Source organism: Saccopteryx bilineata, chromosome X (genome assembly GCF_036850765.1).
Source record: "Saccopteryx bilineata isolate mSacBil1 chromosome X, mSacBil1_pri_phased_curated, whole genome shotgun sequence".
NCBI lineage: Eukaryota > Metazoa > Chordata > Mammalia > Chiroptera > Emballonuridae > Saccopteryx > Saccopteryx bilineata.
In genome coordinates, this window is record NC_089502.1 from 45,203,511 (window position 1) to 45,228,628 (window position 25,118).

General features: G+C 40.2%; 1 non-coding gene across 1 annotated transcript; it reads left to right on the top strand.

Annotated features, from left to right (window-relative positions):
• The first annotated feature begins 2,032 nt into the window (after positions 1–2,032).
• Positions 2,033–2,108, top strand: TRNAA-UGC (transfer RNA alanine (anticodon UGC)). Its single transcript has one exon. It is a non-coding gene; the product is annotated as a tRNA-Ala (tRNA).
• Positions 2,109–25,118: the final 23,010 nt, after the last annotated feature.

Sequence of the window (25,118 nt, forward strand, 5' to 3'; positions counted from 1 at the left end):
AAACATCAATAAAATGTCTATATTACCCAAAGCAATTTATTAATTCAATGCAATACCAACTAAAATACCAATGACGTACTTCAAAGATATAGAAAACATATTCCAAAAATTTATATGGAACCAAGAAAGAACACGAATATCCCCAACAATCTTGAAAAAGAAGAATAAAGTGGGAGGTATCACACTTCTGGATATCAAGTTATACTATTGTACAAGGCCACTGTACTCAAAACAGCTTGGTACTGGCATAAGAACAGGCATATAGATAAATGGAACTTAACAGAGAACCTAGAAATAAACCCACACCTTTATGGACAATTGATATTTGACAAAGGAGGTAAGAACATACAATGGAGTAAAGACAGTCTCTGTAACAAATGGTGTTGGGAAAATTGGACAGCTACCTGCAAAAAAATGAAACTGGACCACCAACTTTCACTAGTCACAAAAATAAATTCAAAATGGATAAAAGACTTAAATGTAAGTCGTGAAACCATAAACATCTTAGAAAAAAAACATAGGAAGTAAGCTCACCTTCATCTCTCACAGCAATATATTTGCTGATTTATCTCCATGGGCAAGTGAAATAAAAGACAGGATAAATCAATGGGACTATATCAAACTAAATAGCTTTTGTATAGCTAAAGACAATATGAACAGAATAAAAAGACAAAACAGACAATGGCAGAACATATTCGACAATACTTCTAATAAGGGGTTAATAACCAAAATTTATAAAGAATTTGTAAATCTCAACACCAGGAAGACAAACAATCCAATCAAAAAATGGTCAAAAGAAATAAACACTTCTCCAGAGAGGACATACAGATGGCCAATAGATAGATGAAAAAATGTTCAACATCACTAATCATTGGAGAAATGCAAATTAAAACCACAATGAGATACCACCTCACACCAGTCAGAATGGCGCTCATTAACAAAACAACACATGATAGGTACTGGTGAGGATGTAGAGAAAGGGAAACCCTCTGCCCTGCTGGTGGGAATGCAGACTGGAGCAGCCACTGTGAAAAACAGTATGGAGATTCCTCAAAAAATTAAAAATGGAACTGCCTTTTGACCCAGCCATCACACTTTTAAGAATATAGGCCTGACCTGTGGTGGCACAGTGGATAAAGTGTCGACCTGGAAATGCTGAGGTCGCCGGTTTGAAACCCTGGGCTTGCTTGGTCAAGGCACATATGGGAGTTGATGCTTCCAGCTCCTCCCCACCTTCTTTCTCTCTCCCTCTCTCCCTCTTTCTCTCTCCTCTCTAAAATGAATAAATAAAAAAAAAAAACTTAAAAAAAAAAACTTAAAAAAAAAAAAAAAAGAATATATCCCAAGAACATCATATCACTGACTCAAAAAAAGAAATGCACCCCCATGTTTATGGCAGCATTGTTCACAATAGTCAAGATCTTTAAACAGTCCAAGTTTCTGTCAGTGGATGAGTGGATGAAATAACTGTGGTACATATATATAATGGAATACTATGGAGCCATGAAAAAGAAGAAAGTATTACCTTTTGCAACAACTTGGATGGACCTGGAAATTATTATGTTAAGTGAAATAAGCCAGGCATAGAAAGAAAAATACTATATAACCTCACACATTTGAGGAATCCAAGAAACAATGTGAACTGAGGAGCAGAATTGAGACAGAAGAGGGATCAAAGGGACCAGAGGAAAAGAGGACAGAGGGAAAGGAGATGATAGAATGATGGGATAAACCTGAAGGGAAGGGGGGAGGAAGATGTTGGGAAAGGGGCAAGGGAGATGTTGAGGGGAATACGGGGGAGGGCAGGATGCATTTGGTGCGACACTACAATCTATGTAAACACAATAAAAAAAGAAAGAAACAAGAGATATCCCAAACATCCTAACATTACACCTGAAAAAACTAGAAAAAAAGAGCCAAAGCAACCCAAAGACAGCAGAAGAAAAGAAATAGCAATATTCCCTAACACATTTTATGAGGCCTGATACCGAATCTTGGTAAGGACAACACAAAAATAAAAAACTAAAGACCAGCCCTGGCCAGTTGGCTCAGCGGTAGAGCGTCGGCCTTGCATGCAGGGGACCCGGGTTCGATTCCCAGCCAGGGCACACAGGAGAAGCGCCCATTTGCTTCTCCACCCCCACCCTCCTTCCTCTCTGTCTCTCTCTTCCCCTCCCGCAGCCAAGGCTCCATTGGAGCAAAGATGGCCCGGGCGCTGGGGATGGCTCCTTGGCTCCTGCCCCAGGCGCTAGAGTGGCTCTGGTCACAATATGGCGACGCCCAGGATGGGCAGAGCATCGCCCCCTGGTGGGCAAAGCGTCGCCCCTGGTGGGCGTGCCGGGTGGATCCCGGTCGGGCGCATGCGGGAGTCTGTCTGACTGTCTCTCCCCGTTTCCAGCTTCAGAAAAATACAAAAAAAAAAAAACACAAAAAAAACTAAAGACCAATATTGCTAATGAACACAGATGCAAAAATCCTCAACAAAGTACTATCAAATGGAATGCAGCAAAACATTAAAAAAAATAATACATCCTGATCAAGTGGGATTCGTTCCAGAATCACAAGGATTATTCAACACACACAAATCAAACAACATAGTACACCACATCAACAAAACAAAGCACAAAAATCATATGATTCTTTCAATAGATACAGAAGAAGCTTCAATGAGATATAACATCCATTTATGTTTAAAGCACTCAACAAAATGGGTATAGAAAGAAAGTACATTAACATAATAAAGGCAATATATAACAAAGCATCAGCCAAAATCATGCTAAATGGTGAAAAACTGAAAGCTTATTTTAAAAAATCAGGAACAAAACAAGGATGCCTACTCTCTCCACTCATTCATGTTAGTACTGGAAGTCTTAGCCAGAGCAAGCAGGCAAGAGAAAGAAATAAAAAGCATTGATATAGGGAAAGAAGAAGTAAAGGTATCACTTTTTGTAGATGACATGATTTTATATATAGAAAACCCCAAAAACTCCACCAAAAAACTATTAAAAACAATAAACAAATGTAGTAAAGTCACAGAATACAGAATCAATATACAAAACTCTACTGCTTTTCTATACTCCATTGAAACTTCAGAAAATAAACTGAAAAAAAATTCCTTTACAATTGTAACAACAAAAATAATATACCTAGGAATAAACTTAACAAAGGATGTGAAGGACCTATATACTGAAAACTACAAAGCATTATTGAATGAAGTTGAAAAAGACAAAATGACATAGAAAAATGTTCAATGTTCATGGATTGGAAGAATTGACATAATTAAAATGGCCATATCATCCAAAGCAAAATATAAATTTAATGCAATCCCCATTAAAATCCTAATGTCATTTTTTAAAGAACTATAACAAAAAATCTCCAGATTTGTCTGGATCCATAAAAGACCGCAAACAGCCAAAACAATTGTGAGAAAAAAGAATGGAGCTGGAGTTATCACAATACTTGACTTCAAATTGTATTATAGAGTTACAATGACCAAAACAGCATGGTATTGGCAGAATAATAAACACACCGACCAATGTAACAAAATAAAAAGCCCAGAAATAAAGCTATATATACATGGACAAATAATCTTCAACAAAGGGGCCAAAAATGCGCAATGGAGAACAGAAAAACTCTTCAACAAATGGTACTGGGAAAATTGGAAAGCCACATGCAAAAGAATAAAACTTGACTACAGTTTGTCTGCCTGTACAAAAATTAATTCAAAATGGATCAAAGACCTAAATATAAGATCTGAAACAATAAATTACATAAAGTAAACATAAGTAATAAACTTATGGAATTTGGCAGTAGAGAACATTTTATGATTTTGACCTCAAAGTCAAGGGAAGTAAAAGCAACAATAAATGAATAAGACTAAACCAATCTAAAAAGCTTCTGCACAAAAAAAAAAAAAAAAAAAAAAAAAAAGCTTCTGCACAGCAAAAGAAATAGCCAACAAAACAAAAAGCAGCCAACCAAATGGGAGATGATATTCACAGCAACAGCTTTGATAAAGAGTTAATCCCAAATCCCTTTTGTGATATATAAAGAACTTCTGTGAGTTCTTTATATATCAAAAATATATAAGAACTCAACAAAATTCAACAACAAACAAGACAATAATCCAATCAAAAAATGGGGAGAGACGCCTGACCAGGTGATGGCACAGTGAAAAAAGCACTGGACTGGAACACAGAGGACTCAGGTTCGAAACTACAAGATCTCCAGCTTGAGTGCAGACTCATCTGGCTTGAGCGCAGGCTCACCAGCTTGAGCGCAGGGTCTCTGGTTTGAGCATGGGATCATAGACATGACCCCATGGGCGCTGGCATGAGCCCAAAGGTTGCTGGCTTGACGCCCAAGGTTGCTGAATTTAGCAAGGAGTCACTCACTCTGCTGTAGCCTCCTGGTCAAAGCACATGTTAGAAAGCAATCAATGAACAACTAAGGTGCCACAACTAATAATTGATGCTTCTCATGTCTTTTTTTTTCTTGTCTGTCTGTCCTTATCTGTCCCTCTCTCTGTCTCTTTCTCTCTCTGTGTCACAAGAAAAAAAATTGGGGAAAGGAAGTGAACACCTATCCAGGAAGACAAACAAATGGTCAATAGACATAGGAAAGATGCTCATCTTTGCTAGTTATTAGAGAAATGCAAATCAAAACTGCAATGAGATACCACCTCACACCTGCTAGATTGTCTATTATCAACAAGATGGGTAAAAACAAGTTCTGAAGAGGCTGTGGAGAAAAAAGAACCCTCACTCACTGCTGGTGAGGATGTAAACTGGTACAGCCATCATGGAAGAAAATATTGTGGTTCCTCAAAAAATTAAGAATACAACTAGCATAAGACCCAGCAATCCCTTTTCTAGGTATCTACCCAAAAAACTTGAAGACATTGGTATTAAAGACACATGCACTGCCATGTTTATCACAGCATTACTCACAGTGACCAAGACATGGAAACAACTAGTGTCCCTTGATAGAAGACTGGATAAAGAAGATGTACGTATATACAATGAAATGCTACTCAACCATAAGAAATGATGACATATTGCCATTTAGGAAAACAAGGATGGACCTTGAGAACATTTTACTAAGTGAAATAAGTAAATCAGAAAAAGCTAAAAACTATATGATTTTACACATATTGGGATATGAAATTGAGACTTATGGACACAGATAAAAGTTAAGTGGCTACCAAGGAGAAGGTGAAGAGAAGAGAGCAGTAAAGACAGTCAAATACACATCCCACATATGTTGGATATAAAACAGACTCGTGGACATAGATAAAAATAAAGTGGTTACCCGAGGGAGGGGGTATGGCAAGGAGAGTAACATGGGACAAATATATGGTGACAGAAAATGATTTGACTTTGGGTGATGGCCACACAATACAATCAGCAGTTCAAATGGTATAGAGATGTTCACTTAAAACCTATGTACTTTTATTGGTCAATGTCACTCCATTAAACATAATTTCAAAATTAAAAATTAAAATTAAACAATCGGATACATAAACTAAGAAGTACGTATTAAAAATCCTTCTATTTTCCTTCTTTACTTTCAGCTTACCTTTTATATTCGTTCTCAGTGGTATAAATTACTCCAAAAAGCTGTACATCACTAGGGCCCAGACTGGTCTCCTCTGTCCCTCCTGAGCTTTGTCTCTCCTTATATAACTTTTCCAAAGTTCTTTTGACCCTACATCATAATGTCCACAGAACGTGGCAACCTGGCAACCAAAGAGAACCCTCTGCATTGGATGGGAGGAGGAAATAACTGAAATGACAAAGCTAGAATTGGTTTTATTTATTTTTTTGACCTTTTATTAAGTGAAATAAGTAAATCAGAAATAGCTAAGAATTATATGATTTCACACATGGGGGGAGATAAGACTGAGACTCATGGGCATAAGTAACAGTGAAGTGGTTACCAGTGGGAGGGTATTGTGGGTAAGGGTAGTAAAGAAGGACAAACATATGGTGATACAAAATGATTTGACTTTGTGTGATGGACACATATCACAATGAACAGTTCAAATGCTTTGGAGATGTTTACCTGAAACCTATGTACTCTTATTGATCAATGTCACACTATTAAATTTAATTTATAAATTAAAAATATATAAATTAAAAAAAGAATTGATTTTGGATGGCAGGGGAGAAGAAAAGGCTGTGAATACCCTTAAGTTCATAATTTTTACCTCATCAAAGATGAAATTCTAACTTTGTGCTGTTCCTAAAATTCTTACTGTGGCTCCCACCTCCCTTCCACCTTCCAGATCCATGTGAGCACATCTCACTGGCAAAGCCACAGCTCTATGCAGAACCCACTTGTGAAGGGAGTCTGGAAAGTAGTCTAATGTATCCTCATTCCCATCTCTAGAAATAAACAATGGACATTTTGTATCAAATTGGATCATATACTTTCTAGATAAAATAGAGGTTGCTCATTAAAATTCATATTTCTGATAAATAATAAATACTAGGCCTATCAGACTATGGTGCAGTGGATAAAGCATCAGACAGGGACATGGAGGACCCACGTTCGAAACCCCAAGGTTATCAACTTGAGCACTGGCTCATCCAGCTTCAGCATAGACTCACCAGCTTGAGTGAGGGGTCATTGGCTTGAACATAGGATCATAAACATGACCCCATATTCTCTGGCTTGAGCCAAGAGTTTGCTAGCTTTGAAGCCGAAGGTCGCTGGCTTGAGCAGGGGGTCACTCACTCTGCTGTCGCCCAGCTGGTCAAGGAACATATGAGAAAGCAATTAATGTACACCTAAGATGCCACAACTATGAGTTGCTGCTTCTCATCTCTCTCCCTTTCTGTCTATCTGTCCCTATCTGTTCCTCTCTCTGACTCTCACTGTCTCTGTCAAAAAAAATAAAAATAAATAAATACTTCTTTTTTGTTTACGCATATAATAAAAAAAGTCAAATATGTTTTGGAACATAATGTGTATATATATATTTAGTATAAGTATATATAATTTCAAATATATTTACATATTACATATTTATTTATATTTTAAAATATTTATATTTAAAATATTTATATATATTTCTATATTAAAATATACTAAGTATGCATACTAAATATATATATAATTCCCTTAAAATTTAAATTTACTGTCCATCTTGTGTTTTTGTTACTGAATCTGTCAATTTGACACATTGATAATATATGATTCATTGTTACACTTTATTAGGTTGGTTTACAAACTTTTAATTGTCTTTACATCATTTGCATGGTCTCTCTCTCTCTCTCTCTTTTTTTTTTTTTTTGCTAGTTTAGCTGAATATTTTATTTCTATTACCTAACTTATTTCCCTTTAGTTTGTCAGCTTCCAAATATCAAACAGTGGTGAGACTTACATTCTTTGGAAATCTTTTTAACTCTTATCAAGGTACTTTTATTTTGATTATGTCCTCAGCGTATTTCCAATTCCCGTCTACTGTGGGCTTATTAAAGATGAGGGATTTCTTGACAAAGGTGAACCCACAAGTCTCAAAAAGGATATGAGAGTTGAGTGTCTATTATTTAAGTTACAGCTTGTTTTAAAGTCACTACGGATTGTGAACAGTGAGAAATACTAAAACCAAAGTGTCAATATTAGGTTTGGGTAGAGACGAGAAGTCAAATTGTGGCATCTGAATAAAACTATGGTCCAAAAATCAAAACAAAACAAAACAAAAAAACCAGGTAGTAGTAAAGAAAACAAACTAAAAGCAAGTATATTATTCAGGATTCTCCAGAACCAATAAAAGAATGGTAGATAGATATAAAAAAGAAATATACAAGTAGAGATTTATTATGAGGGATTGGCTTATATGATTATGGAGGGTGAAAAGTCCCACTATTTGCCATCTGCAAACTAAAGATCCAGAAAAACCTATGTTGTAGTTCTAGGCAATCCCCAAAGGCCAAGAACTAAAAAAAAGTCAATAATATATAAGTTCTGGTCAAAGTCTGAAGGCCCAAGAATCAGGAACTTAAATGTCCAATAGAAGGAAAAGCTGGTATTTCAGCTCATAGAAAAAGAATTGTCCTTCTTCTGCCTTTTTGTACTGTCCTTAAGAGATTGGATGATATCCTCCCGCACTGGTGGAGACAGTTTTCTTTTTTTACTCAGTTTACCAATTCAATTGCTATTCTCTTCCAGAAAAACCCTTACAGACACTCACAGAAATATTTTTTACTAGCTATCTGGGTTTTCATCAGCTCAGTCAAGCTGACATATAATATTAGCCATCACAAATCCACCCCTTGTCATATTAACACTCATATGCATCTCTTTAATTCATACGTAATCTTCAAAAAAATGAGGATAACAAGATCATAATTCTGCCTAACATGATAGTATCATCCTGCATACAAATAAAAATGCACTTATCTCTTCTCCAGAAGATAAGATAAAAATCTTGAATGATGTTTACTTTTGATATTCCATAAATTAAACATTATAATGTAATATTAATAATTCTTAAATGTTAATATAAAGATGATAGATATTATGTTACAAAGTAAAGGAATAAGAGAGGAAAGAAAAGAAAAATATTTGATTATGTATACATATATACAGACAAATATTTGTAATAAAATAAGAAAAAATACTTCTGACAATTATAATTCTCATTCTTGTAACTGGTCATATAATTGTACTAGGTATTTATAACTATATTTTTCTACTATGCATTCTGAATTCTATTGGCCTTCAGCAAGTACCTTAGTTGTGTATTATTCTTCATTGATGGAGTGAACCAACTTTCATTTCTTAAGGGTCTAGGGCCCTGGCCGGTTGGCTCAGTGGTAGAGCGTCGGCCTGGCCTGGTGTGCAGAAGTCCCGGGTTCGATTCCCAGCCAGGGCACACAGGAGAAGCGCCCATCTGCTTCTCCACCCCTCCCCCTCTCCTTCCTCTCTGTCTCTCTCTTCCCCTCCCGCAGCTGAGGATCCACTGGAGCAAAGATGGCCCGGGCGGTGGGGATGGCTCCTCGGCCTCTGCCCCAGGCGCTAGAGTGGCTCTGGTCGCAACAGAGCAACGCCCTGGAGGGGCAGAGCATCGCCCCCTGGTGGGCAGAGCATCGCCCCCTGGTGGGCGTGCCAGGTGGATCCTGGTCGGGTGCATGCGGGAGTCTGTCTGACTGTCTCTCCCCGTTTCCGATTTCAGGAAAAAAAAAAAGGGTCTAGGCAAGTTATAGTTCTGTCGGTACTGAGTTGTAGTTTTCCACTGATCTTAAATACAGGCATTTTAATACTAAGAGAGGCCCTAACATATTTACTGTATTTCAGACATACGCTTCTTAGTTACATTGTATGTTATTAGTCCAACTTCCCTGTGGTAATAAAATCAATAACCCCAGTGTACAACAGTAACTCCCTTCTTTGCCTGTTGATTTCGAAACACGAGGAGTCTTAAATGGCCAAATGGCAGTACTAACTTCCAGTTCAGTGTAATCATTGTTGCATTTCCTTGTGGAAGCATTACTCTCTCTGGAACTAAGACCTCTAGGCTAGTAGAGCTTAAAGTCATGGGAACAGAAAACAAAAATTTTGTTACTTGGGTCACTAGAGTAATAATTAATGTTGCCATTCCCATTTTTACCCCTTGATCTTTGGACCTGTGAATCTTCACTATTGCAGACACAACACTTACTAGACCACTGATTCAGCGTTTATGCTACCTTCTGGAGAACCATGTCTTAGTTCTACAAGATGTTGCCATCTATCCGGGTCTTATGAAAGCCAGCTGTTTCAGGATAGTGGAGAATATGCATGGTAAGACCAGTGAATTTCATAATCATAAGTTCATTATTATACTTCTTTTGCTATAAAGTGAGTTCTATAATCAAAGACAATAATGTATAAAATATTATGATGCTGTGTAAGGCAGGGGTCCCCAAACTTTTTCCACAGGGGGCCAGTTCACTGTCCCTCAGACCGTTGGAGGGCCGGACTATAAAAAAAACTATAAACAAATCCCTATGCACACTGCACGTATCTTATTTTAAAGTAAAAAAACAAAACAGGAACAAATACAATATTTAAAATAAAGAACAAGTAAATTTAAATCAACAGACTGACCAGTATTTCAATGGGAAATATGGACCTGCTTTTGGCTAATGAAATGGTCAATGTGCTCCTCTCACTGACCATCAGTGAAAGAGGTGCCCCTTCCAGAAGTGCAGCAGGGGCCGGATAAATGGCCTCAGGGGGCCGCATGCGGCCCGTAGGCCCTAGTTTGAGGACCCCTGGTGTAAGGCATTGTTAAGTTCATGGGTGGTAGTTTTGGCAGAAGTATGGCATACAGGGAAGGCAAATCCATACCCAGAGTAAGGGTCTATTTCAGTAAAAGCACAATGCTGCCCTTTCTATGGTGAATGTAGTCTAATTGTAATCAAACTGAAGTAGATGGCTAATCACCCTCGGAAATGATTTCAGGTGGGAGCTTAGTGTCAGTCTCTGCTGCAGGTAGATTGGGAATTTATTTGTGGCTGTAACCAAGTCAGCCTTGGTGAGTGGAAGTCCATGTTACTGAACACATGCATTAACTTCCACTTCAGCCACCATGACCACATTGTAAGTCCATTGGTCAATAATAGGATGGCTGGGGAGACAGTCTAGCTGGTATCCATAGAAGGGGTTATTTTTCTTTCTTTTTTAAAAAAATTAAGTGAGAGGAGAGTAGATAGAGAGGTAAACTGCCACATGCACCCTGACAGTGATCAATCCGGCAACCCCTGTTTGGGTGGATGCTCTGTCCATATGGATCCATGCTCACAACCAACCTATTTTTAACACCAGAGATGGAATCTGCACAGAGTCATCCTCAGTGTTCGGGCCAACGCATTTGAATCAGTGAAGCTATGGCTGTGGGAGGAGAAGAAAGAGAGAGAGAGGGGAGAATAGAAGGGTTAGAGAAGCAGATAGTCACTTCTCCTGTGTACTCTAACCAGGAACCCACCCAGGGACTTCCACACACTGGGTTGATGCTCTACCCCCGAGGCAACCAGCCAGGGGTGAGAGGGCTATCTTATTCACATGATTACTAAAATCCTACTTTGTTGAGATCACCATTTGGTGTGCATTCACATGAAACACAAATACCTCCAACATTTCTGCCCATTCTGAAATTTCTATCTACATAATTCTTACAAAAACTTTTTTCCACGAATTTTTCAATTATGTTTCTTCCAAGACCTGACCATCTAGATGAACCACTGGCCACAGACCTCACAAATCAGTGTATTTACATGTCTGACCATTTCTTCTTTCAAGTAAAGTGCACATCAGGTACACTGCCCAGATATCTCAGCAATAGGGTGATTTTTACCACTGTTCTTCAGGGACATTCAGACCTCGCTTATGGTGCTACAGCTGTTCATTTTTGATTGGTACATGCATATCATGCAGAACTACCTGTAAACCAGGTCCAAATATTCTCTCCTTTTGTTAACTGATCATAGTGACTAACCCATGAAACCATATGTGCAGACTGGGAAAAAGAAGGTAGTATAACAGAAATGGAGACTGTGGGCATGCGAAACTCTATTTTATGTAACTTACTTGTGTCCTCATTGACTACATAGGTCCTGTAATATACATATGCCATGTTTATTTGATATACAGTGTTGTTGTGCATGCTCAACTTTATGATTTGGTACATCAGATAACAACCAGTTTATGATAGACAGCTCAGGTCCCATGGTAACTTGGAGGCCACCGGTTCAATGTTTAGTCTCGACTAACTCTCATTAGCAGACCAAGAGTCATCTCCCAAGAGGGGAGTTGTTATCTGCAGTTGATGTCAAGGCTTTCTTCCAATCTTAAAAGCCGGTACTGCAATTCATTTATAAACATGTGCCAAAGGCTTCAAACAACCTTTTTATCTCCCACTGAAACCTCAAATATTAATGGTTCTGCTGGATTATATGGCCCAAGTGGCTGAGCAGTTTACACAGCAGCTTGGATCTGTTCCAGAGTTTTATTTTGTTCTGGGTGTTACATAAAACTAGCAGCCTTTAGTGTCACTAAGTAAATGAGCAGAAGTAACACATCTACATATGAAATATGCTGTCTCAAAAATATAAAGAGGCTTATTGAGCATTGTGTCTTTTCCTTAGTTGCAAGATGGGGAGATGCAAAAACACATTCTTTTACCTTAAAAGATATATCCTCATTTGCCCAAACTCCTACATATTTTACTAAGTTAGAAAACTCTTGAATTTTAATAAAATTTATTTTCCAGCTCCTGACATGCAAATATTTTACCAATAAGTTTACTTCTCATTCACTAAATTTAATAAGATAATATCATTAAAGTAAGGGGGTAATGTAATAACTTTAGCATGGGAAAGTAATCAAGATTCTTGAAAACTGAATTATGACACAGGGTTAGAAAGTTGGTATAGTTCTAAGGTAAAACAATAAAAGTATAGGCCCTGGCCGGTTGGCTCAGCAGTAGAGCGTCGGCCTGGCATGCGGGGGGACCCGGGTTCGATTCCCGGCCAGGGCACATAGGAGAAGCGCCCATTTGCTTCTCCACCCCCCCCTCCTTCCTCTCTGTCTCTCTCTTCCCCTCCCGCAGCCAAGGCTCCATTGGAGCAAAGATGGCCCGGGCGGTGGGGATGGCTCCTTGGCGTCTGCCCCAGGCGCTAGAGTGGCTCTGGTCACGGAAGAGTGACGCCCCGGAGGGGCAGAGCATCGCCCCCTGGTGGGAAGAGCGTCGCCCCTGGTGGGCGTGCCGGGTGGATCCCGGTCAGGCACATGCGGGAGTCTGTCTGACTGTCTCTCCGTTTCCAGCTTCAGAAAAATACAAAAAAAAAAAAAAAAAAAAAAAGTATATTACTGGGTTTGCCAAGAGAAAGAAAACTGCTTCTTTTACTTTATGTATTTATTTATTTATTTATTTCAGAGACAGAGAGAGGGACAAATAGGAACAGACAGACAGGAAGGGAAAGAGATAAGAAACATCAATTCTTCGTTGCAACAGCTTAGTTGTTCACTGATTGCCTTCTCATATGTGCCTTGACCTGGGGGCTACAGCAGAGCAAGCGACCCCTTGCTCAAGTCAGTGACCTTAAGTTCAAGCTGATGAGCCTTGCTCAAACCAGATGAGCCTGCACTCAAGCTGGGTGACCTCTAGGTTTCAAACCTGGGTCCTCCGTGTCCCAGTCTGACACTCTCTCCACTGTGTCAACATCTGGTCAGATGAAAACTGCTTCTGATGGGCCTTATGGAGGTCAAGTGACTAACAGAATTTTAGTTCATATCCATCTCACAGTGGGTCCTCAAACTTATTATGTGGTTATTTCACCAATTCTAGTATACGTAATTAGAATAGACATACTTAGCACCTGGCAGATCACCCACATTGGTTCCCTGACATATGCATTGAAGGTTATTACAATGATAAAGGATGATAGGAAGCCAGTAGAACTACTTCCATCTAGGAATACAGTAAATCAAATAGAATGCCACATTCTTAATTTGTAGATTAGTGCCATCATCAAGAAAAGATGAAAAGCATGCTAAAAGATGCAAGGGTAGTGATTTTCACTACATCTTTATTCAACTGTCCTATATGGCATGTACTCAGTTTGCATAATCATGGAAGCTATTAGCATGAAGCTAGAACTCGAGTGATCACATGACATCCATAAGCCCCTGCCCTGACTGGTATACTACAGTAACATTTTGGGTGCCTTGAAATTACTGTCAGTTCAGAGTCAATGTCCAATAGTCCCTGAAATTTCTGACTATTTCCTTATTCTCAATGTACACTTATTGGCAAACATTTAAAAATTTGAAATTTTTACACATTATTGATGAAAATGTAAAATTGACAAGTTACTTTAAAAAACATTTGAGGCCCTGGACGGTTGGCTCACTGGTAGAGTGTTGGCCCAGCTTGTGGAAGTCCTAGGTTTAATTACTGGCCAGGGCACACAGGAGAAGCGCCCATCTGCTTCTCCCCCCTATTTCCTCTCCTTTCTCTCTAACTCATTCTTCCCTTCCCACAGCCAAGGCTTCATTGGAGCAAAGTTGGCCTGAGCACTGAGGGTGGCTCTATAGCCTCTGTCTCAGGTGCTAGAATGGCTCAGGTTGCAATGGAGCAATGCCTTAAGTGGGCAGAGCATTGCCTCCTGGTGGGCATGCCAGGCGGATCTCGATTGGGCATATGTGAGAGTCTGTCTCTGTGCTTCCCTGCTTCTCACTTCAGAATAAATAAATAAATAAATAAAAAACATTTGAGGTTGGTTGCAAAGTTAAATGTATAAAATTATTATGTGACCCATGAATTCCCCTTCTAGGTATAAACCCAAAGAATTGAAAATAGATCCTCAATCAAAAAGTTGCTTGGAAATGTGAGGATATACAGATGTCAAGGAAGGCCTCTTTATAAAAACTAAATTTATGTTGAAATATGAATGATGAGAAGAAACTGTTACCTAAAACATTGAGGTGAAAACTGTTTCAGAAAGATGGAAAAAAAATCTATTGCAAATGTTTTGAAAGAAAAAGAGTGTCGGTCTTTTAAGGAACATAAAGAAGGCTGTGATGGCTAGAACATAGTACTCTGTATTAATTTATTTATATAAATAATACATATGTTTATCTTTTAAAAGGTGAAAGAAATCATTGTTTATAAATTAAAACCCCTTTGAACAATATCCATGAAGTTGCATTTTTCTCAGAAGATTGACCCTTGTTAAAGTTTGGTTTGAATCTTCCTGACCTTTTATCTTTTTTTTTTTTGGACAGAGACAGAGAAAGAGTCAGAGAGAGGGACAGATAGAGACAGGCAGACAGAAATGAAGAGAGATGAAAAGCATTAATTCTTCATTGCAGCTCCTTAGCTGCTCAGTGATTGTTTTCTCATATGTTCCTTGACAGGGGACAGGGGCTACAGCAGTGCGAGTAAAATTTTGCTCAAGTCAGTGACCTTGGGCTCAAGCAGCGACCTTGAGCTTCAAGCCAGCAACTTTGGGGCTCAAGCCAGTTACCAAGGGGTCATGTCTGTGATCCCAAGCTCAAACCAGTGACCTCAGGGTGGTTTTTTTTTTTTTTTTTTGTATTTTTCTGAAGCTGGAAATGGGGAGAGACAGTCAGACAGACTCCCGCATGCGCCCAACTGGGATCCACCCGGCACGCCCACCAGGGGCTACGCTCTGCTCACCAGGGGGCGATGCTCTGCCCCTCCGGGGCATCGCTCTTCTGCGACCAGAGCCACTCTAGCGCCTGGGGCAGAGGCCAAGGAGCCATCCCCACCGCCCGGGCCATCTTTGCTCCAATGGAGCCTCGGCTGCGGGAGGGGAAGAGAGAGACAGAGAGGAAGGAGGGGGGGTGGAGAAGCAAATGGGTGCTTCTCCTGTGTGCCCTGGCCGGGAATCGAACCCCGGTCCCCCACACGCCAAACTGACGCTCTACCGCTGAGCCAACCGGCCAGGGCCTGACCTCAGGGTTTTGATCCTGGGTCCTCTGCATCCCAGTCTGACACTCTATCCACTGTGCCACTGCCTGGTCAGGCTTTCTGAACTTTCATCTAAGCTAAATTCCCATAAAGAAACACAGGTTTTTATATCTTTAACAAAAAATGTAATGTCATTGCTTTCTCTGGAGGGAGGGAATGGGAAATATTCACAAGTGAATGGATATTTGTAGTGGTGTAAGAACATATTATCTTTTTTAAAAATACTAATCTTCAAATCTAAATGACCATAATATCTCAAACACATCAGTTTCACAAAAACAATGAAAATTTGATAGTTTAAGATCCAAAAATAAATTTTAGTGAAAAAACTAGAATAAAGTCATATTTATTTCTGATATAATTTTGATAAAATTGTATAACTCTGAAAGGAAAAGTGGATTTAGACATTACTAGTGTATCCTAATTTTACAAAAAAGCAACCAGACTTCATATACATAATAACTAAAACTGCAACATCACTTAAGTAAACTTCAAGTCCAAAACTACCTCTGAATCTGATCATTCATCTAAAATATAAATTTACTGGAAATACACTAAATGTGGCAATACATAATAGCACTGAAGTTCTGTAATCACAAAATTTCAGATTTTGGTACTCTGTACAAGAAAAAAAAAAGAAGAGAATAAAAACAAGAAGTAGGATGCACCCATAAATTTACAGACCTAAGAGATAATAAACTATTGCAATGTATAAGTCTGATTTGGTTACCTCCTTATTTAAAAATATATATATAGTTTTACCCTTTACATTTAGGTTGTTGTTCCTTCCTTTTGTTGTTAATGTGTGTATATGGTATGTGTTAGAATTAATTGGAGTCCGAAAAGACCAGTGTAACAGGCTTTATTGAAAAGAAGAAAGGAACCCTGCTGGGCTTACTCTTAAGGTAGAGTCGAGCCAGGCACGGACCAGGACTGTGCCTTTTCAAGGGTTAGGGGAGGAGGAGTAGGAAGGGTCATGGGACATCATCCAACTGGCTGCTGGACAAAGGATTGTCTTTTATGGAAGTTTGAGTATGTTTAACTTTTAGTGGTTTTCAATCACCCAGGACTTCTCGGATTTTGACGTCAGATATTCCTTTGCGATTGGTCATCTGCCGCAAGCCCTGAAATGAAACTCGTGCTGGTAGGGTTAAAGAAATGAAACCTAAGAATCCTAACTATTTGATATATATTAAAAAAAAAAAGGAAAGAGAGTGGTTCCTAGAGAGGCCTCAAGGGAAAAGAGACAGAGGTCGTTATCTTCTGTAACTTCTTCCTGCTGAATAGGGGTGGTGAGTGGTTATGGCTTCTCTAAGGATCACTCTCAGTGACGGGTAGAGAGATGCAGTGATGGCTTCTTGTTGGGTAGGGATGTATTTATAGGGTTCCAGATTTTTCTGTTTTGCGAGGACAGGTTTCAGGGTTGATGTGTAAGGTTAGGTAGATTTTTCCAATTTTCTGATTAGTGAAGGTCTGCATGTGGTTCTGTAAGAAACTAGTGAACAAACGTAGGAGGCAGGGTCCAAAAGTTAGAAAAATAAATAGAAGAGTGAGTGGACCAATGAAAAGCAATAGTCAAGACCCCCAGTTTGTGCGAAACCACTGATTCCATGACTCGGTTTGTTTTTTACAAATTCGCTGGAATTCAGAGAGAGAGAAAGAAAGAGTGGGAATAAAACAGGGAAGTGGCCAGTCTGCCTGCCCATAGACCTATTTTTTATAGATATTTTTAAAGCAACAAGAAGAGGAATTACCTGTATAGCTTGTTTGGTCCTTAGATTGACAGGTAGTGCAATAGGAACTGGAAGAGGTTCATGAGGTGGGATTAAGTTGATATTTGTGGTGAGATAGACTAGGGTACAGGTTTCTGTTCAATTTGTAGGGAGACACATATAGGTATTGGTCCCACACAAGTAGAAAGCCCCTGATTAGGTGATACAGGATGAGAGGTGGATAGAGAATTGAAGGGCAAGGGATTGGTTTTGTTCGTCCAACTCTGAACTCCAGATGGTCAAGGTGGAGGAAAGTGCAGCTCCAACAAGGGGGAGACATGGTCAGAGGCCTGCTTTGAGTATTGCAACTGTGTGGTAGGAGTAGTGATCCAGGGATATAGCTGTATGGTGGGATGGGAACATTTATGTTGTGAAGGTGTAAGAGTAGGGATTTTTGTGAATCAAACTGGATTAGAAAATAATTTGTTTCTAGAGAAACTTGATAGTTGATGATTATGATGGTTTTTGGGAAATTCGATAGTTATTGTGGTGTTGTGGAGGTTAGAAGGGAGGTGACCCACTGGGACAATACCTTGAGCAGTAAAGCATACTCTCAAGGTAACACAATCAAAGATGTCTACAAATCTTTCAGGATTCATCTTCCCTCACTAGTCTAGAGGTATTTTACCCTCATGATTCCAGGAAGGGGGAGGAACTATAATCAATACAAGGTGGTATGTAAATGCTGCCTCCTATTGAAAGAGAAGAAGTTTCTAGGTTAACCTTTATTTTAGATTTGCAAGTGAATGACCCATTGTTCTTACAAACCAGAAACTTCTACATTCTTCTCCCTCCCTTCCCTAAAGGAAGGATGGGACAGGAAAGCCTGATAGAAAAGCCTGACCTTTCCTCCCAGAATATCAATATCAATTTTCAGTTTTTTTGTACCTTAAACATCCACACTGATTCTGTTTTCTAAGTCAAATCCTTGACTTAATTTACTGAAGAATATGAGGCTATTGTCTAGGGATATTAACTTATAACATGTAACAGATTTTTAACAGAGAGGAACAAACCTTGCTATTAAATTGATTAAACATGGTACAAGACAATATTAAAGAAAGATGACTAATCATCGCAGACAGTAGGATTGTTAGCTAGGGTGACTAATTAAACATTCTTTGTAAAACAGTTTTCTGACTGTTCAAATTCTTTTTTCTCTGCACAAACCTTCTGCAACTTATATAAAACCTCAGCTTTCATGAACTTTCTTATCCATAAATAACTGATTTCATAACAACTTGCTTTTTCCTTTTTCTCTCAAAAGTATTTCCATACCTTATACCATCTATTATCAAAATCATACAATTCCTTTCTAGTCAGGACTCTTGATTTAAAAATCTTTGACCTTTAGTGACAATTAAGTTGACTTTCTTTTTACCTTACTTTCCCTTTTCCCAAAGTCTGATTACAAGAGTCCTTAGTTTCTTCATATATTTGCCATACATAGACCATCCAGCTTCCCGTTTGTGGTTGGAGTAAGGCATGCCGTTTTTCTACTTTAGCAGCAGTGGGAGTTGTCAGGATCACGGTGTGTGGAAATATCCACATGAAAGTCAGTCCTTGGGTGATGTAATGCTGGAAGCACCTCTTGGACAGTCTTTGAACAGTTTGCTGAGTAACCTGTAAATGCTGCAAGTACTTAGGGAAAGGGTGGTTACATTTCTTTTACTATTTGATTCATGTAATTTATTTGTCTGGACCTTTTCATACCTGTGGGTACAATGTAACTACAAATTAGTTTTTAATTAATACTAGAATGGGCAAGCAATTTTTTAACATGTTAGCGTCATTTCACTAAGTCTGAGAAATGTCCTAAAAAACAGGAATTACACATATTCAGGAAAGTACACAAGGCATTAGAGTTGTGGTCACACTTTGCAGCTAGAGTTTAAGTCCTAGTGACCACTGCTTCTAGCTGGAATTAGCAGCAGGTCCCAGCCTACAATAGGCATGGGGCATTGAGACAAGAGGAATAAAGGAGACACTATACATTAAATAAAGCAACAAAATCAGACTGTCACTACCCACAGTAGAGATCTTCAAGGGATAAATAAAACTCAAATATTCAGGCAAGGCATAGTAGATGACCCTTGTGTTCACAAGAAATGAAATTAGTTTATCAGCTACTTGGAAGAAATACCTTAGGCTCTTGAATGATGTCCTTGGGCCTTCAATGGCAATTCCCAGCATGCTGGGCAAGGTCAGGTCACAGGTAGCTGGAGTAGGGCTAGAAGAAACTGAACCCTCCCTCCATGGAGCAAGGGGGCAACTTACCTTCTTGTGTCCCTCTTTCCACAGCAAAGATGTGTCCCTTGGTAGAGCCAAGAAGCCTCACAGGCTTCAGTTCAATGACCTTTCTTTCCCCTCTTGAAGCAGGGCCCTGATGGAATCCTATGAAGCCCTTTAGGGCACTAGAGCCTTTAAGAATGTATGCCAAAAGCTGGTATTTCCTGACCTCTTTTGCACCTTATTTGCATTTTTGGTTACTCCCTTGGCCATTATAGACCTGAAAAGTCATGCACAGAAGATCTCATTGAGGGGCTTGACTAAGAGAGCAAAACTGGGAATCCAGTGTTTAAAGAAGCCTATTAGACCGAGGAAAGAAAGGATTTTATCTGTGGTGGTAGGTGGTTGGAGACTGCAGAGGGTCTGAGTTCAATCTAGGGTGAGACCTCGGGTGGTTAGGGTTAAGACAATGCCCAGATAGACTATGGAATAAGAGTGAATTTGAGCTTTAGCAGAGAAGACGCAATATCCCTTCATGGCAAGGAAGTGAAGAAGGGTGGAGGTATGTCTCCTTGAGGCAGGCAGGGAGTGGCTACAGAGGAGTAGGTTATTTACATATTGTAAGAGTACTAGTTTTGAGATTGCATGCTGCTAAATCCTGAGCTAGTGCCTGCCCAAACAGATGTGGGTTGTTTTTGAACCCCTGGGGTAAGACAGTTTATGTAAGTTGCTGGGCTGCATTAGTGTCTGGGTCAGTTCAAGTAAAGGCAAACAGAAAGTAAGAATCAGGGTGTAGAAGAATGGTAAAGAAGGCATTCTTGAGGTCTAAGATCGTGAAGTGAGTAGTGTTTGAGGGAATGTGTGACAGTAACCTGTAGAGATTAGGGACTACTGGATGGAGGGGAACTACTGCCTCATTAATTAGGTGTAAGTCTTATATGAGGTGATAAGCCCCTGAAGGTTTTTGAACAGTAAGGATGGGTGTATTGCAGGGAGAGTCCATGGGAATGCATAAGCCTTGATTTAAGAGGTGGGTAATTATTGTTTAAGGCCTTAGAAACAGACACAGTTACACATTAAACAAAGATGTTACATATAAATTATAAATTAAGAAATTTAAATAAGCACACTTTATTTGTTTCAATTAAAATTTGATTAGAGATATTTTCTGACAAAGAGATAAAACAGATTACTTACTCACACAGCTTAATAGACAACTCTGTCTTTTTAAGCTTTTAGAGATGGCAGAGAGTTGCCAGCATAGAGGGGAGGAAGAGAGGAAGCAGACGTATGGACAGCATGAACAGCTGAATGGAAAAAAGGAGAAGGAGGGTCAGAATCTGCAGGAGGAGGAGAAGGAGGTTGAAGTGCTGGTGGTGCTGCCACGTGGTCAGAGGAGTAAAAAAATTAGAGGTCTGAGGAGAAGGGAGGGGAGGAGGGGGAGAAAGGCACAGCCACAGTCTATAAGGAGGGAGGAGGAGTCAAAGAGGAGAGAGGCAGAACTGCAACCTCTAAGGAGGGGAGAGTGGACGGAGAAGAGAAAGGTACCACCACAGCCTGTGAGGGGAGAGGAGGGGTCAAAGAAGAGAAAGGCATTTACAAGTGAATGAGAAACAGGATTCTCGAAGGTAGGGGGTTTTCTAGAGGAAAGAGACTCAAGTTGTAGAGATCTGCAGAGGAACCAGAGAGGGGTCCCAAGAGAGGGGCACCCTTGGGGGTCAGGCAGGAGTGGGAGAGAGTCAGGCAGGAGTCTGCGGAGAAGTAAAGATTAGCAGTGAAGGTTTTAGGTGAGGTTCTCTGGCCAAAAATGGCCTGCATGTAGAACAGGCAGCACAGAAATTAAGGATGGGAGCGAAGGTAGAAGAAAGCCTGCATGTAAGGAATCTCTGAGGCCTTCCCAGTCCGGTGGCAGAAGTTATTGAGATCTTTGAGTGTATTGTAATTGAAAGTGGTGTTTATATTGAGGCCACACCATCCATGAGGCCAAGTTTGATGAGAATTTTTAAGAGGCATCCCAAAGGAGTAGTCTCTGAAGATATTGGGAGGGGCCTATGTTAGGCTGAGAATAAAGAAAGAGAAGAGTGTCCTCAAACTCTTTCAATTATTCTGAGTAGAGTAGAGTGTGTGGGACATGAGAAAACCAATTGTCACCAGAGACCTCAGTTCCAGAGAAGTAGAAAGCAACCTGGCTAGGCGCCTAGACTTTCGAGGAAGTCCGTAGAAGCAGGCCGCTCAGAGTAGCTTTCCAAACTGAGAACCTCAAAGAGTAGAGTGAGGGTGAGGGAAAGAGAGGAGTCTACCGGAGATTGGGAAAGAGCAAAAATTTTTTACTTCTGGTCTGGCAGGGGGGTTCGAGATAGGGTCGGGTAGCTCGCCAATCAACCTATGTTCACACAGCCAAACAGAATCAGGAAGTAAGCTTGGGATGAGCTGCCGCTGCCCACTGCTTCCCTGATAATAAGTTTGGCTGGTGAAAGGGATTGACCAGGCATCTGGTACCCTGTCCCGGGTTTCAGCACCAAATGTTAGAATCCATTGGAGTCCAAAAAGACCAGTGTAATAGGCTTTATTGAAAGAAAGAAAGGAACCCTGCCAGGCTGACTCGTAGGAGAGTTGCTCCAGGCATGGACCAGGACTGCACCTTTTCAAGGGTTAGGGGAGGGGGAGTAGGAAAGGTCATGGCACATCATCCGATTGGCTGCTGGACAAAGAATGGTCTTTTATAAAAGTTTGAATATGTTTAACTTCTAGCAGTTTTCAATCATCCAGGACTTCTCGGCTTGTGACGTCAGACATTCCTTTGTGGTTGGTCATCTGCTGCAAGCCCTGAAATGAAACTCATGCCAGTAGGGTTAAAGAAATGAAACCTAAGAGTATGAGGTAAAGGTCTGACCTCATTGTTTTACATGTGGCTATCCAGTTGTCCCAACACCACTGGTTATATTTCTCTAGAAACTCTGAGTCCAGGGGATCAAGGTGATAGCTGAGTAGGTGGAATTGCACTTATCTCCTCCCTAGACCAAACTGGAATTACCACTAAAATATAGAACAATCATCCTGAATAACCACCTGAAGACTAGTTGAAGAGAAGTCTTATAACCAAGGATTTACAGAAGCCACATCTAGGCTGATAAGAAAGGTAGAAATGCAAAAAGAGTGGCCTTACTCCCACGGTCTGTGGCTGAAAATCCAGAGAGAAATCTTAGCTTGAAAGGTTCTCCTTTAGTCCTCTAATGATTAGCTTTGGCACATATATACTATGGAATACTACTCAGCCATTAGAAACGATGACATCAGAGCTTTTACAACAACATTGATGGACCTTGATAACATTATACTGAGCGAAATAAGTAAATCAGAAAAAACTAAGAACTATATGATTCCATACATAGGTGGGACATAAAAATGAGACTCAGAGACATGGACAAGAGTGTGGGAGTTATGGGGTGGGGGGAGGAGAGGGAGGGGGTTGGGGAGAGGGGAGGAGCACAAAGAAAACCAGTTAGAAGGTGATGGAAGACAATTGGACTTTGGGTGATAGGAATGCAGCATAATCAAATGTCAAAATAACCTAGAGATTTTTTTGAACATATGTACCCTGATTTATCAATGTCACCCCATTAAAATTACTTAAAAAAATGTTCTCCTTTAGAAACAAGGAATCTCAACTTCATGGCAGGATTTCCATCCAAGAGCACCAAAGCCAGGAACATCTGGCTGTGAAAATCAAGGAAGATTCTGCCCACCAGGGACATGGGAATCTGCTACGTGCCCAAACACTGTCTTAAAGAGCCAGTGAAAAAATTCTTGTTCAGAGCCACTCACCTTGAGCTCCAGCAGAGCAAGGGCAAGTTATGAAAGGAGAGACTGGAGTGTATGGTTCTAGGGAGTTTGCTGAAAGGAAAACTGCCAGAGTCCCTGTGCTGAGTCTATCTCCCACACTGCAGATGACATGTTTCCTGGGTAAAGCATTCCCTTCTATATATCCTTAACCTGGGGAAATAAAATAACTTTATCCTCTGGACTCCCTATTGCCTTACACTGTGCAGCTCAGAAGAGCCAACTGCCTGAGCCAGGGAACTGAGGTCTAGGCAGACTTAGGGAGTAGGTCAGTGTAGCTGAGTTGTGTGGCTCTGGGATAAGAGTCATTCTTCTCACTGATCCATAAACCTGAACAGTGTTTCTTAAAGGGAGATCTGTTAAACTCACCCTCCAGTTCTTTAAAAGCTTCATCCTTCCCATTCTTGGCAGCTTCCCCTTGTCAAGCCCAGAAGGCCTGGGTAGAATAAAAAAAGACTGAGTTGTGTGACTCTAGAACTGGGGCCATTTTTCTGTGGCATGCCTGCCTGGTGCAGAGCCACATCTCGGTCTGTATGGGCCTGATAAGCAATGCTGGCCTTACCCTGACAACTCCTTGAGACCCCCCCCCCTACAACAAAAGCCTACAGGCACCTGGTAAGTGGCAGCTAGCCTTGGTGTTCTGTGGGTTTTGTTGAGGGGCCTCAGACCCGGCACTGACATTGAGTTTGAATCTGTATCAATCTGGTAAACACCATTTTCCCCACATGGTTATTCACTGAGAAACTACCTCATGCAACCTGAGTACCTCCAGAGGGTCTTTCAGTGACTGAACTAAACAAGCAGCTGGAAGGCAGAAGCAGGCAAGGTAAGATGTCAGGGTGCCTTAGGCTTTTTTTGACCTGCCTATGGGTTCAGTACTTATGAAGGCCAGCCCTGGAGCACAGCTTGATTCTTCCCACAGACACTCAGGCCCAAGAGAGGCAGGCACAAATTATGGATCACTTTGTAGCTTCAAACTAGTTGCCCAGGGCCAGTGACAGCAGTATCTCACATTGACCTGCACTAGAGTCTTTCTCAAGAGGCCCCATAACCGACACAACCAGTGATGAGTGTTAGACTACATCAGAGCAGGAGCCAATTAACTTCAAAAGCAACACATCCAAAGGGAGATCTCAGAAACCTGCTGAGGTGAATTCTGCTTTGTGTGGTCAGTACTCACAGAGCAGCTCATACACTGTGGTTGGAGTTGATCCTCATAGTCAGCCAGCCTAAGGGTCTACCCTATGCATGAACAAGAAAACAATAATAAGACTCAACTACAACAGGAAGGATCACAGAACCCACAGGAGGAACATTCCAGGAACACTCAGCTCAGGTGATCAAGAAGATAGCCCCACTTGGTCTCACAGGACACCTATTATATAGAGCCATCCTATCAAGACTGAGAAACAGAGCAGATCTACCTAGTACATAAAAATAAAAACAAAGAAACAGCCAAAATGGGGAAACAAAGAAACATTTCCCAGATGGAAGAACAGGAATAATTTCCAGAAAAAAAGCTAAATAAAATGGAAGCAAACAATCTATGAGATATCCAGTTCAAAAAACAATGTTTAAACACAATAAATTTAAAATTTTAATTTAAAAATGCTTATAAAGATGATCAAAAAAGTTAATAGAAATTAATAAAATTAGTAAAAATTCAAAGAAAGACGAAATAAGCATAAAAAAGAACATAGAAACTGTCTGACTGGTAGTGGTTCAGTGGATAGAGAGTTGACATTGGATGCTCAAGACCCAGATTCAAAACCCCTGAGGTCAACGGCTTGAGT